Below are 10659 nucleotides of genomic sequence, written 5' to 3'. Positions count from 1 at the left end.
TGTTTTTTTCCTTAGTAAAATGACCTTTACGGTATTTTGGTTAAGCATTCTTATGACTGGAGATTTATCTGAACATTTCAGAGTTGAAACCTCTTGGGAACTCTTGGGAATACATGCAGTTTGGTTGCAAATCCTGAGAAAACTTACGTAATTGCTCATGGCTTCAATAAATTAAATAGAGCAAATGATTGTGGGCATGAATGGACCAAAACAGAGCAACGATATAGCTCTAACAGTAGCTGCAAAACTTATCCCTCAGAAAAAAACCCCATATTTTCCTTGTACATTTCTTTACAGAATAAACTTATATAATCCCATACCATGTGGCTGCAGCTACTCTTTTTTACTTAATGATCAGTATGCTCATGAGAATACTACAGCATTTTATGAGTTTAGGGTGGACAGCACCTCACTCCAGACCACACTGTACATCACTCACTGTTCTGTGGTAGTCAACCCCAATGACTATAGTTTTGCATCATACATCTAGCCATACTCTTTGCTAGAATTTCAATTATGAGCTCCATCATGATCTTAGCCAAAAACTAAGCTCTGAGGAGCTTTTCTTTCTGAAAACTTGGAAAGAGAACATAACCCAAAGCAAAATACAGATGACGGGAAAAAAGTGAATTCTGTCACTTGGTCATCAATCTAAAAAACTTCACCATACCTACACATATCAGATTAACATTCCAGTATCATTCCCCATGATTTTCTTTGCATCACATCCTATACAAACACTCAGAAAGGAGAAGACAATAACAAAGAGCCCCAGTAAGCATGATTCAGATTGTCATTCGGGATCTGAGTCCAGGCTGCTGGTAACAGCTTGCTATTCCTGTCCTCATTGGTAACTCTCTGCACCTCTATAGATATACCCCAGGAGGGCACAGCTAGTAGCCTGGCAGTTAGAGCTAGGTTATACTGTTTAAACGGACCCCACAAGATGCTGAGCAGAGAATGCAGAATCAGAAGTCTGCAAAAGACCCAGTTAAATTCTGGACTGAGGCCCTTTTCTACCTAGTCCTGCTCTCTGAGAGTCATCTTCAACTATCCTACCCTCCAGAAACCTCCCTGGGCCTTCAGTTCTTGACCATACTTCATTAATTCACTCCAGACACCTGCATAAGGCTTAAACTTTGCTAATGCAGTTCAGCTAAAGCCTCCTCACACCTTCCAATGCCAACAGCATTGTTTTTTAAATTGTTTTTTTAAAACAGTTTTGTAAAGAACTAGTATAACTCATTACCCGCTTTTTCCTGATGGCTTTTGACTGAAATGAGTAAATAGAAGTCTGGTGGAATCTGTAAAAGCAATGTATTATCTGACAGATACAATTTTTTCAAACTCTTTGAATTCATAACAGCATCATGTCTTTGATATGCTATATATATTTCATGACTATCCTACTGTTTGTGCTATGGTCCTCATTGAAAAGATGAGTGATCTGAGGTATGGAAAACTGATTTGGCTTGCCACACAGCAGGTGAGGCAAGTGAATGGCAAGGCCCAGAAGTTTAGGCTGTTCATCCTTTGTACTCCCACCAAATGTTCCCATAAACCTCTTCTCCTCTCCTCTCCTCTCCTCTCCTCTCCTCTCCTCTCCTCTCCCTTTTTCCCACTCAGGTTCAAATTTTTCACTTCCTACCTGACTCTACAGTTACTTATTTTTATGTGGAAACCTCTGTGGTCATTTTGCCTCTAGACAAGTTTACATTTTAATAATTGCCTATGCAGAATTATACAAGCTGGGAAGGCAAAGAATTAAGTACAAAACCAACATTCCAAAACAGGGTGAGCTTCCCACTGTAGTAATAACAATGGTAATTAAAGAGGAGTTTTGCAATTATAAAAATGCTTTAACTATGAAAAGGAAATAAATTAAAATACTCTTGGTGTCGCTAACATCCTTGCATGATGAAAGAACTACAAGCTAGAGTTCTTAAAGCATCATTTCCAGGGAGAAAGTAATAAACCAACAGGCTCTAAAAGCAGATGAATTACCACACATGAGTTAGCATTCCCTCTGTAAATGTATCAATGCATGCATTATATATACTCTCAAAATCTCCTTTTTGTGGTTACAAGTAGTATGCCAATTAAAAACCCCATAACCTTTATATACATACTTTCTCCATTTCAGTTGTATGTATTGAGTTATAAGGTCCCCTTTAACCTATTAATATACTCAATATCTTGTTTATATATGAAGAAGTTCAAGACACGGAATGCCTTTTTTGAATGAAGAAAACTTCTCATGTTTCCTTTCCACCAGAATAAGATGTGGCTAGCAATCTGTTCCCCTTAATAAGGATGTCATTAAAGAAGAAAACGAGTGTTTTGACTGACAACCCACTACGCATGGAAAACATGCGGATTGTGATGTAGTCAATAGCAGCTAGCTCATTCAGGGTCAGGTCCCAAAATCATACTCATAAATGGTACAGCATCATTTGACTACCATCACATTCTAATCTGTTAAAGCTAATCCTCTATCACAACCTTATGGTCATGCATGTTGGGTTGCAAAAAGGTAGGCAGAACTCCCTGATTCCACTTTAAGTTCATATATTTAGTTGCTTGCTTCCAAAATCCAGAGGCCTGAGCTGCTCAGAGAATTTCTCCACAAACATGCCTTTCTTTAATGTGTCCTAGGCAATGGGTTTGCATTTGTAAGGTTTTTTTCCCTTCAGCCTGCACGGGCTACCTGACCTCAGATAGCATCTTCCAACAGAGAAAAAAGAAAGGCACAGAGGAAAATGCTTCCTTTTTCATGCCGATCACACATTCCACTGCCTTTTTAGTTTCTGTCTCCTGAAAGCTCTGATTAAACATGACTTCCTACTTATTCGCAGAGTGGTTATTTTGTATGGAGTATCGTTGGCTCAGAAATAAACATCTTGTCAAACACAAAGCAACACAGACTGATTTATTTAGCAATACAGGGGCGGTTTCTAACATATGATGAACTGAAGAGCTACACGCAGATTTATTAACCACAGAAACTAAATGTCTTCCTGATTTTAATCTTTTTTGTCTATTTTTAGCTAAAAGCAGAAATACTCTTTTTATCTCTCCCTGAAGATATATACTTTATTAAATGCAATATATACGTACTTTATCTGCTTATGTTTCTGCAAACAAATTGGAGGCTGTACTTTAGTCCTGACTTGTGACTATTGTTCCTGTTCTGAAATATGTTCTAGCAGTTCTGGTTTTCTTGTATCTCTATGTTAAAAAATATTCTCTCTTTAGCATGACAAAAAAGTTGTTTACCACCACAAAGCCAGCATTTGGTTTTGTTAGGGCTCTTATCATATGGAGTACGTTTGTAGAGAGGGCTGAAGAGGAAAGTACATATACTGGAATTCACACAGTGCCTAGTTGTTCCTCAATAAGTAAATTCAGTGATGAGAAAGAAAAGCAGAAAGATCGGATTAAAAATACACAAAAAGGATAGGCACTTTGGATCAAGAGCGAAGCCTTTTAAATCCGTACATGCCTGAGAATGTGAGCAAGGATACTGGATGTGCGCATACGCATGCAACAGCAATCTATAGGAGTATCTCTGCATTCATGAATCCGCTCTTTTGATAACTACATTTAGCACCACTCTGCACAGGGAAACTTCAGGTAGGTAAAAGCTCCTAAAAGAAAACTGCAGTTGGTATCCTCAAATCTTGACATTTATTGCCTGTGAAAAATGTTAGGCTGCCAGTGTGAGGCAGTACAGTGCTTCATCGAGGATAAGACTGAAAACAAAGATTCAGTGTTTGCCTAAAAGGACAATGGAGATAGTCTTGTGTTAACTCCACTCATAGAGTGAGCCAGCTAGGCATGCACCAGCTGTGGTATAGAGACACTGCCGGTAAGTGCCATGCCCGAGTTAATAAGCGTAGCCACAAGGCTGTATATTTTACTTCAGACCCTTTGCCAAGACATAAGACAACGTGTACTCGTAGATACAGACACTCAAATTACATTCCAATTTCTGCACTGGCTTGACACTTTCACATAGGTTCCTTTGGTCAAAATTTTCCAAACAGCCTTCAAGTCTGGATGCCTTCACCATTGCAGGAAATCAGGCTTATTCTTAGGAAGCAAATTGCTTACATTTGGCTGATACATTGAAGGCTGTTTTGCAGGAACACAAAACTTGCACTAGCAGTTTTTGAAACTGTTACTGTCAAAACCTTCATGCCTCTAATTTCCACCCCTGCAACTCAATAATATAACCCTCTACAAATATTTAAAGAATATTCTTGAATACTTCTGTAATAATGCTGTAATACTGACAAAAATTTCCAAACAGAAGATAAGCTTTCCTGGCTTGCTCTGTGCAAGTAATATCAGATTCTTGGTCTTCACCTACCTTGGCAAAGTTGGCTAAAACCATGTTCACATCTAAAGAGCTCTACCCTATAAGCAGTCTTAGGTACAAAATGGCTAAGATGAAATTCATCACAGTGAAGACCAAGTCCTTTACTTAGGAACAAGAAATCAAACACAGTGTGAAAATAACTGGCAAGACAACAAAAAACATTGACAGGACTTGAGGCCTGTATTAAACCACAGGCAGAATACAGATTAATAATATGACACTGTTGTAAAACATACCAGCATATGTCACCAGGAGTATTCTATATAAAAGACATTAATTATTTTTCTTCGCTAAGTTTTATTAAGGCTTCAGCTGGAACATTCCATTGCATAAGAGTTTTGGTTACCATGCTTCTCAAAAAGCTAAAGAAAAGCTGGATAAAGTCCAAATGGAGAAGAAGAGGTTCAGAAAATATGACCTATGAAAAGAGATTGAAGAAATTGGGTTTGTTTAGTCTAGAAGACTGAAGGAAGACATGATAGCAGGCTTTCATGCGTGAAAGATTGCTTGTAAGGGGACAGTAACCAATTCACGCCCACTGAAGGAAGGACAAGAAGAAATCAGAACAATAAAGAATACCGTATCATGAAAGCACTTCTACAAATAGAAAGGTGTAAGCAAACTGCATTGGGAAGCTGTAGAATTTTACTGAACAAAAGGTTTACAAAACCAGGTTGGGCAACTATCCCTTTGGCATGTTCTGCTATACTTGAGCCTGGTTTATTGTAGAAGACTGGATTATACAGACAATCATCTGAGATCTCAATCCCATTTTTCTATTCTTTTCCCTCACATTGCTCCTATCGTTCTAGAATACCATCTACAACACAGAAATTTTACAAAAACAAGCAGTAGTTCGGGTTCCTTTGTACTAGTATGCCACGTTGCATATCTTCTCATTGCACCTAGCTCTCTGGACTCTGAGATGCCATTTGACAGCCCCAGTTCGTTCTCATATTGACAACCTCATCTCTATATCCTCAATTCCCTGCTTACTTCATCTGCATATTGCTGGGAATAAAGAAGCAAACGTTGGGGCTAGTTAAGAGTGCTTGCAAATAAAAAGCATGGATGGAGCAGCTGACTGGCCATCTGGCAGCTGACCGGTTCACAGAAGCAGCTGATTGACACCTTTACCTGTGTAATTTGGTTGTCTTTCCTTTCCCAGCTGCCAATTTTCATGCGATTTGTTAGAACTCCCTTAAGGTTTCTACTCCTCTGTCAAATTTGTGCTTGACTGCATTTGAAAACAGATTTTAAAGTTACCAGGTGGGGAGGGAGAGATAGATACAGCCAAACAGACATAGAGTGTGATCACATATGCCTCCTTTCCTTACAAAATTAGGCAAAAAAAAAAAAAATCTACCTCTACTAATTCAATTCAAATCAAAGATAAAGTAATTTGGATGTCTACGTTCTCAGGTCCTAGCAGCTATTTCCACTGCCATGTTCGTTAGACTGAGGTGCTTGCTAACAAAGAGAGGCTATAAAAGAATATGTTAGGCTGTGAATTTAAGGCCCCCATGTCCCACAGTCGTTTCCTTTTCAGACTTGCCTAATACTGAGTGAAGGTGTCCCTAGGCAGAACTGTTGTAGAACAGTCCTTGGGCTCTAGTTCTTTTTTGTAGACTAAGCCTTTAGGCTGAAAAGGGCCATAAGACATTTTCCTCACTACCGATCAAATTATTTGATTTCTCTAATGTTACTGGGAGTTGCCACATTATCCTGTTTCAGAAAATCTAAGAAGTTTTGTTTCAGTGAATGTAGAGGTGGCTGGACAGTGGGAAAGATTAGTTTTATTTTTCCGGGGAGAGAGGGAGGTATGTGCTACACATCACACTTGTTTATCTCCTGAATAACTCTCTCCAGAACAGCTTACTCTACTCCACATGCTGTGCAACTAGGCAACACTATGGTATCAAACAAACTGCAAAGACAACTTTCCCAAAATTTCCTCCCATTCCCAGTAGTAATGAATGTGACACAATTTGGGAGATGACTGTAATTGCTATAGGTGTTATGCTATATATGATTTGAATTTAGAAGGCCTGAGTCACAGCAGGCTGCACTTCTAATAAAGCGGTGTAAGAACTTGATCCTGAAAAATTTTATTCATGCCAGTAGTCCTTATCGATGTAAGCAAGTCAACGGGGCTAATGTTGTATCTAAAAATTACAGGAATGAGAAAGGCTTTGCAGGATTCAACACTGCTGTTATGACCTCAGGGATAAAGAAAAGGCTAGATACAATCTGAAATTGCAAGAAATGTGCCCATATTTTCTACGCATTTTTCATCTCATGTATGTACATTATGCAGCTTGCAGTTCCATTAAGTAGCAGACTGCATGGGAGTTTCAACTGGGGCGTGTCAAGGATTCTTAGTCATAAACTTCATAGATCATTTTATTTGCTCAAAATAATCTCTTGGCAAGACATCTTACTTCCCTGCCCCCAAGGCATTGTTTGTAATAAAAGCCTGCAAATAACTATACCAGGCAATTTTGTTATTCAGTCTCCTTCCTCAACATGAAACAGAATCTCTTCCAGTCTGTGTTCTTCCTAAAGCATCTACTGTTACTCTGTATGTGCATATTGTGCAACAGCTGCTGTGTCAAACCGCTGCAGATACTTGTGCAGAATAAGGCAATGACTAAATGCCAGTACTTTTTATTTTGCAGCTCAGCAGTGATGTTCAGCATTTGCCTTATCTTGTTAATCTAGACCACGTTCATAACACAGATAAACTGTAATATAGGGTGCTCTACCAGTTTTTGTGAAAGTAGAAAAAAGCAGACAGCTACATATGTTGTGATAACATGGAGAGGACTTCTGAAATTACAAAACAGGCTTTTGGGTTTATATTTCAGTCCCTCCTAGCCACTACATTTTAAGCAATTGGCCTTCAAGAAACTCCCAGGCACGTCACTTCCTGGCACAAAGTTAATCTACCTTCTCAGGAGCACATTACTGTTTATTCATCACTTTGCTAAGTTATTTTAAATGCATATCTTTCAAGTTGTGTAATGACAGCACAGTCCTTTTTTAATACATATGTTATTCACTTTCTTTACCACATGACTGCCAGCAACACCCAGCTATGTATTGCACACATCTTTCAATGCCTTTTTCCCTCATGCTTAAAAGACATAATGCAATATTAAGTAATGGCATTATTAAGAGTGCTGTATTGGACCCATGATTAATTGATTGCTTCTGCCTAATTAAAAAAAGAAAATAACAGAACAAAGGTTTGTATATGACATGGCATTTTGTTCGAATGTGGTTTCATGTTGTGGTAAAATGTATATGTTCTGTCTTGTGTATAATCAAGTCTTGCCTGATTGTGTAATACAAAGTTAATGCTGGAGATGAGAGATGCTCTGTTTGATAGGTGAACATAAACTTAAGTCTCTTTTTTACTTCATCCGTGATTACCTTGAGAGGAATATAAGCTCTGCAGCTGCTTGTTTACAACGCACAAAAACATACTGGGACACAGACTGCTAACGGATGCAAATGAGCAGCTTTCATTCACTTCGTGGGATCAAAGGTCCCAGTATATAAATGTACAAACATATGTACTTATGCTCAGCTCTGCTGAGCAAAACATTTCAAAATGCATGTCCACAAGTATGCTCTGAATTCTAATGAAAACCAAGGAAATGCTACCATGCGCTTGAATTTGAATACTTGCTCTAACGATTCACTGACTAGAAATACTTACTGAGGCAGAGACTAGGTGCCTATATCTAAAGTTACCTTTGATCCACTGATGACAAAGGAAGTACATGAAAAAGCCTTTTGATAGGGAATACTAGGGTTTTTCCTCTTTATTCCTTCATAGACAAAGGAAACCCACTTGAACTTTGAAGTACAGTAAACTTTTTTTGTTTCACAGACAGAGTGGGGGAGTATTTTCTGCTTCATACTCCAAATTCTAACAATTTCTAAAAAATAAATTCTTTTTCCTTCTAGGGAGAAAAAGCTTTAAAATTACTGAATGGCTTCACTTTGCCTCTGGTATTACAGTACTACAAAACTGTATGCAACTCCTGTAAGAAAATTCTACCACTACAGTTAACTTCTTTAAAGCATATTCTTCTCATCAAACTGGAGTAACTTTTCCAACCCCAAAATCTGATTAATAGTAAACAGATGTGCTGCGCAGCCATTATAATTCCGAAGAAATTCAGTTACAAATCTCTCTGCTTATTAAGGGGTTAAGGCTCAGCTCAATAAGCTAGCTATCCATTAATCAGACATTGCAATTTCCCACATATTTTTTGATATGGGACCAGGTCTGCATTTGATGCAAGAAATCCAAAGACATAAAATATCCAATCTGATTTGTGTATGCAGGCAGCTTACAGCCGTGGTTTGCATAGGGAATATGCCTGTAAAGAAAGAACACTGATAAGCAGGGTATCCTGGTCAAGCACACATGCACCAACATATTTTTGTAACTGTAATTTATGTAGAGTGACTCTTTCACAGGCATGACAGAGATTTGCCAACAAATGATGTCCTGGATTCCACCCCACAGGTAAAGGGTTATGCCCTGCATTCACATCTGCACTCCTCCAGCAGGTACCTGTCTTCAATGCTGTGCCATGAAGTCGGTATTTTATATATTTATATGTTTATATTCATATACTTTATAAAAAGCTATATTGTATATTTTTAAAACTTTCCTTCTATCTGACTAAAACATATCAGATAAACTGGTGTGAATTGTTTTAATACCATGCATTGCAGTAACATCATTCCAATGTACGTTGTCTGCCCTATTACCCCTAAATTAAGGTTTCAGCATAGGTTATGAAGATTCCTTTTTCTATTTATGAAACTTTAACTGAAAAAAACCACCCTCTTTCTGTGTGCTAGGGGATAACATTAATCTAGACAGAAGGTCTTATCTAGAGAAAAGTTCACTTCTTTTATTATAGCAACTTTGTGTTTCTTTGTGGTTTGCCCTAGAATCAAACCATACTTGAAACAACACTGATTGATTTTTTTTTAATTTGCATATCATTATCATAGCAGATCTACTGTTCTTTCTTGTACCTTGTCGTTATGTTTATGGACGCAAAACACTCTATGATATGATATGATATGATACCGCATTCACTTTGTTCTTCAGCCTTCTGCTGAGAGGGATGCTGACTGCAAGAAGGGAGTAAAATAATCTCAACTATTATAAAATGTGAGTTATTACAGAGCTCAGACAAGTTAAAGATTCAGCTCTACATTTCCTCAGTTTTTGTTTCCAACATCGGCACTTCAGAAACCATACTCTTATCAATACTTCAGTCCCACCCCTCCCACCAAAAATTAGACTGTTTGTTCAAGTCAATAAAGAGTTTATAAAAAGCTATGACATTTTTCACTGAAGGCTTTACATAGTAAGCAAAATTATTCTGTATACAGTAGCTGCAAGAGTCCAAATTAATTCTGTGTATGTCACCAATTAAATGAATGGTATTTCAATAGAAAATAATTATTCAAATTCTGAGGGTATCATAAACATATCAGTTAATTCTGAGTCAATGACTGCAACGGAGTGAGACCACATTTACACTCACAGAAGAGAAACCATTACCAATGTTCTCCCAGATACTTACCGTATATCCATTACTTTTTTCCAACTACTTTTTTTTGCAGTCTCAAATGAAGCACTACTAAGAAGCTTTGGACTTGTAAACATATTCTGTAATGAATATTCAATGAAAATAAAAAAGGACCTTGAACTCAATAGAAAGTAAGGAAAAGGATGTGACTCCAGGATTCATGGCAAGAGAGTGAAAAATGGATTAATCACATAAAACATCCATGCAGTCCTGAGACCTGGCTACCAGTTTTAACAGAGCTCACATTCTTGAACACATCCAGATGACAACAGGTAAATTCCTCTAAAAGTTTCAATCTCTTGCCTACTCGAGCAGAGCTACGTGTTAAATTCCGGCATCAGCTATAAGGGTGTAAATCAGTATTAGCTCCACAGAAGCCAACAAAGCTAGGTTTACACACTGTGGTAAGAATTTGAACCTGGAAGTGAAAGACATGCTAAAATTATGGATCAGATTTTGACCCCAATCATTGTGGTGTATTTCTGGTGTAATCAGATAGTTCAAAGTTGAATTGACATTTTTGAAGGCATTCTTTAAAATTTAAAGATGGGTCCAAATTACAAAATCTCACAATACTCATCAAGCAGGAGTATTCTGATAAAAGATTACAGATTCATACACGCACCTTCAGATGAAATAAGAGATAAATTT

Source organism: Grus americana, chromosome 5 (assembly GCF_028858705.1).
Source record: "Grus americana isolate bGruAme1 chromosome 5, bGruAme1.mat, whole genome shotgun sequence".
NCBI classification, from domain to species: Eukaryota; Metazoa; Chordata; class Aves; order Gruiformes; family Gruidae; genus Grus; species Grus americana.
Note: the sequence above shows the minus strand (reverse complement) of the source record.